Source organism: Etheostoma cragini, chromosome 8 (genome assembly GCF_013103735.1).
Source record: "Etheostoma cragini isolate CJK2018 chromosome 8, CSU_Ecrag_1.0, whole genome shotgun sequence".
NCBI classification, from domain to species: Eukaryota; Metazoa; Chordata; class Actinopteri; order Perciformes; family Percidae; genus Etheostoma; species Etheostoma cragini.
In genome coordinates, this window is record NC_048414.1 from 524,970 (window position 1) to 530,124 (window position 5,155).

Below are 5,155 nucleotides of genomic sequence, written 5' to 3' on the forward strand. Positions count from 1 at the left end.
TGCTAAAAGCTAACTAGCCTAGCTTAGCTTCCCTTTGAGTCGTCTGCTAAAAGCTAACTAGCCTAGCTTAGCTTCCCTCTGAGTTGTCCACGTAGAGTCCCGGGTCTGATTTGATCTTTTATTGATTACAAAAGCTCAAAGATCATTGACATTTTTGAACTCTTTCCTCTCAGCCTCCCTGTTTCTGTACTTCCTGCTGTCGGCCTTTGTAAGACAGACCAGCTGATCATATTATTACATATATTTACTGTGTTTATTCTATTCTATAATTAACCGGTCTAAACGCATAACCTGAGCTCTACTCGGACAGGAAGTTACACTCAGGAGCAATGCTTCAGGTCCATATCGGGGGGCCGTGGGGGGAGCAGTAGCTTTTCTCAAAGTTAAAAGATCCAGTAGGTACGAATTATAAAACTATCTATCCTGGTATATTTCTTGTATTTTTGGTTTGTGTGTATGTCCCTGGTAACTTGTTAATGGAGTAATTGAATTAATTACCTCTCTTTGTTTCAACACTACAGGTGAATACAGGAGTGTCTAATTCTCTCTCTCTCTCTCTACTATAGGAGAATACAGTGGCTTATAATAACATCATCACCATCTCCACATTAATATGCACTAACTTGCATACATTTGACATAGGATGATGCCCAGAACTTCCCCAGTTAATGACTTACATCTACAGTCTTTTCCACTCAGATGTTATGTTTGAATGTGCACATTAGAAGAAGAAATCTACTTAGGTACGGAGATAATCTTAAATCTTGGCCAACACTCCCCACCATTTGTTTCTACCTTGTCTTTCAGGGCTTCTGAAGTTATGACATTTTTATTTTTCCACACTTTTGGTCCTCAGAGTGTCGATATGTCTGCTGCCAGCTGTCTGCTGACTGAAGATCAGTTCCTGTGCTCCATCTGTCTGGATGTGTTCACTGATCCAGTCAGCACACCATGTGGACACAACTTCTGTAAAACCTGCATCAATAAACACTGGGACACTGATGTTCCCTATCAGTGTCCCAACTGTAAAAAGGATTTTAACATCAAACCTGAGCTGACGGTCAACACTTTCATCTCAGAGATGGCTGCTCAGTTCAGACAGTCAACTCAACAGAAACCAAAAGAAGTTCCCCGTGAACCAAAAGAATGACCTGGATGTTCTTCCTGCTGTGTCTGCTGTGTGTCTTCATAGCCTGGAAGGTTTCAGACCAAAAGAAACATCTTGTTGGTCCTCAGAAGGAAGAATATGGAGCAAAGAAAGCAGAACTGTGGAAGACAGGGGGTGAACTTCTGCAGATGATCCAGAAGAGACGGCTGAAGATTCAGGAGATCAAACACTCGGTGGAGCTCAGTGATGAAGACGCTGACAGAGAGATAGCAGAAGGTGTTCTGGTCTTCAGCGCTCTGAAGGAGTCTGTTGAGAGAAGCCAGGCCGAGCTCATTAAGACGATCCAAGAGAAGCAGAAAAAGACAAAGCAACCAGCTGAAGGCTTCATCACAGAGCTGGAACAGGAAATCTCTGAGCTGCAGAAGAGAAGCACTGAGGTGGAGCAGCTCCTACAGTCTGAAGACCACCTCCACCTTCTCAAGAGCTTCACCTCCCTGAATGCTGTTCCACCCACCAAGGACTGGACACAAGTCAACGTCCGTCCACCTTCATATGAGGGGACTGTGGTGAGAGCTGTGAATCAGCTGGAGGAGACGCTCAGAAAACACATGAAGAAGCTGTTTCAGGTCGAAATGAAGAAAGTCCAGCAGCATGAAGTGGATGTGACTCTTGATCCTGATACAGCACATCCTGAACTCATCCTGTCTGAAGATGGAAAACAAGTTAATCATGGTGATGTGAGGAAGAATCTCCCAAACAATCCAGAAAGATTCTCTAAATATTTGATTGTCTTGGCAAAGCAGAGTTTCTCTTCAGGAAGGTTTTATTTCGAGGTTCAGGTTAAAGGAAAGACTGCGTGGGATTTAGGAGTGGCCAGAGAGTCGGTCAACAGGAAGGGACAAATCACATTGAGCCCTCAGAATGGTTACTGGACGATAGTGTTAAGAAATGGAAATGAATACAAAGCGTGTGCTGGCCCTGCTGTCCTGCTGTCCCTGAAGTCTCCTCCTCAGAAGGTGGGGGTGTTTGTGGATTATGACGAGGGTCTGGTCTCCTTCTATGACGTTGATGCTGCAGCTCTTATCTTCTCCTTTACTGGCTGCTCCTTGACTGGGAAACTCCTCCCATACTTCAGTCCCGAACCTAACAACGGTGGTAAAAACTCTGCCCCTCTGATCATCTCTCCTGTCGGTCACTGAGGAGAACAAAATGTTCAGTTCATAAAATCACTGGAAACGAGGCCACAGAACATCCACGAGAATCAATTTTCTTTTCTAACAGTATCAAATAATGATGATAGTTGACATTTAGTCAACTTTAGTGGAGAAAGCTTTCTCCATTTTCACACAAATTTCACAACTGATTAAAGTCAATGAACAAGTAGCTCTTCATGAGAATTAAAATCTAAGGACGGGGATTCAGAGAGTGGTTAAATTACAGGAAGATCAGCAACCTGTTGTAATATTACACGGTGAGGTGAACTTTGGATCCTTGATGGGTCATAAAACGTTTTAAAGATATTAGAAGTGTTCTCATATCTTTCACTGACATTTTTGACACTTTTTTCAATGTTCAATTACTTTTCATTTTTTTCAAATGCTATAAAATTGAAGAAAAAAAATGAATTAAAGTAGTGAACTGATCAATTATTTTAGCTGTGAAAAGCGTCGTAGGGAACCATCCAAATTATTGTTTTTTTACAATTTTGGTTGAAAGAAAACCCAAAAAATATAAAATAAATATGTATTAGGTAATGCCCGACGGGGTGTCCATTATTATATAGAAACCGGATCAGAGGACATTCAGAAACCGGATCAGAGGACATTCAGAAACCGGATCAGAGGACATTCAGAAACCGGATCAGAGGACATTCAGAAACCAGATCAGAGGACATTCAGAAACCGGATCAGAGGACATTCAGAAACCAGATCAGAGGACATTCAGAAACCGAATCAGAGGACATTCAGAAACCAGATCAGAGGACATTCAGAAACCGGATCAGAGGACATTCAGAAACTGGATGGACCATGGATGTTTTTATCCAAGTGTGTGTGGAAGCACCAGAGACACAGAATAAGCCCCAAATCCCAGAAAAAGTGTATTTTTTATAATATGGGACGTTAGCAGCCGTCTGAGACATCTCAGCATTTGTGACTGGCTGTTTTCAACATGTTCTCTAGTTTGAGTGTCGGGACATTTAAGGACTCAGACCTTCGTTATATTTGTAGTCTCCAGTCTGGTTATTTGTTCTGTGGTTGAATTGATCTCAGAGCAGTTTATTTTCTCAGGGCTGTCACGTTTCTCTGTTTTTCTCCGAGTCGATGTTGTTCCTTCTGCTTTGGTCTTTTTTTGGGTGTGACAGAGACTTCCTGTTCATTCAGAATCCCAACGCTGAGTTCAGGGTTTCTTTTCTGCAGACACTTTCAGACTAACTTGGTCACGATTGGCTCCTTTAGAATTTATGGGTTAGGGTTAGGGGGTTGGAGGTTAGGGGGTTGGAGGTTAGGGGGTTGGAGGTTAGGGGGTTGGAGGTTAGGGGGTTGGAGGTTAGGGGTTAGGGGTTAGTGGTTTTTTGGGGTTAGGGGGTTAGGGTAACTGTCTTTTTTATAGCCAAAGGTTCTCATTGTTATTATTATTATCTTTATATTGTTGTCTATTCTGTATTCTTCTTGCTGAAAACTGGTGCTGTAAATTTCCTTGCGGGAGACATTCCAAAAGTATTAATAAAGAGAAATATAAGTCTATGTTGTTCCCTGTCTGTCTACCTGTCTGTCTGTCTGTCTGTCTGTCTGTCTGTCTGTCTGTCTGTCTGTCTACCTGTCTGTCTGTCTGTCTGTCTGTCTGTCTGTCTGTCTACCTGTCTGTCTGTCTGTCTGTCTGTCTGTCTGTCTGTCTGTCTGTCTGTCTGTCTACCTGTCTACCTGCCTGTCTGTCTGTCTGTCTACCTGTCTGTCTGTCTGTCTGTCTGTCTGTCTGTCTGTCTGTCTGTCTGTCTGTCTACCTGTCTGTCTGTCTACCTGTCTGTCTGTCTGTCTGTCTGTCTGTCTGTCTACCTGTCTGTCTGTCTGTCTGTCTGTCTGTCTACCTGTCTGTCTGTCTGTCTGTCTGTCTGTCTCTCCATCTGTCTGTCTGTCTGTCTGTCTGTGTTGTTCCCTGTCTGACCTTCAGGCTGATCTCCCGTCTGTTTCACGTTAACGCTGCTCTGAGTTTCCACTTGTTGTTTCCAGCAGCTCGCTGCACTTCAGTATCTCTCTATAGACAGGGAGGAAACGTGTGTGTGTGTGTGTGTGTGTGTGTGTGTGTGTGTGTGTGTGTGTGTGTGTGCGTGTGTGTGTGTGGGGCAAAAATCATGTCAACACATTTACAGTGTGGGACTCTGGTCTTCACATTGTTAACCGTTCATTTAATGGTTCAGACTGGGTTTGGTCACGATTACTCAGAATCTGGTTTCAGGCAATTAGGCAAAAAGGAAAGATAAAAGAGTGTGTGTGTGTGTGTGTGTGTGTGTCTGTGTGTGTGTGTGTGTGTGTGTGTGTGTGTGTGTCGTTACTCTCAGTAGTCTCCAGTCAGGTGTGTGATTGTGGATTGATTGTTGCTTCCTAAACTAACTTTTTCTTGCGTTTTTGCCTCTATTTTCAACATTTTTTTGACCTTTTCAACACTACGTAACAATAACTTATTAACTTTAGTATCAGTTATTTTTGGAATTTATGGTCAATAAACCTTGTTTATAGGAAATTATACCTAATGGTTGAGTTAGAAAAGCAGAAATTAGGAATTATTGAGACTAAAATTAGGAATTAGGAATGGATGTTCCTTAACTTCTGCAGGACATGAACACCTGTTTCCTGGTGAAAGTCTGGTGTTTTCTCCTTAACTTCTCCAGGACATGAACACCTGTTTCCTGGTGAAAGTCTGGTGTTTTCTCCTTAACTTCTCCAGGACATGAACATCTGTTTCCTGGGGGAAGTCTTGTGTTTTCTCCTTAACGTCTCCAGGACATGAACACCTGTTTCCTGGAGTTTTCTCCTTAACCCCCCCCCCCCC

At 42.8% G+C, this 5,155-nt stretch overlaps 1 pseudogene; it reads left to right on the forward strand.

Annotated features, from left to right (window-relative positions):
• LOC117949726 overlaps nucleotides 1–2,882 on the forward strand; it is a 6,412-nt pseudogene extending 3,530 nt beyond the window's left edge.
• Nucleotides 2,883–5,155: the final 2,273 nt, after the last annotated feature.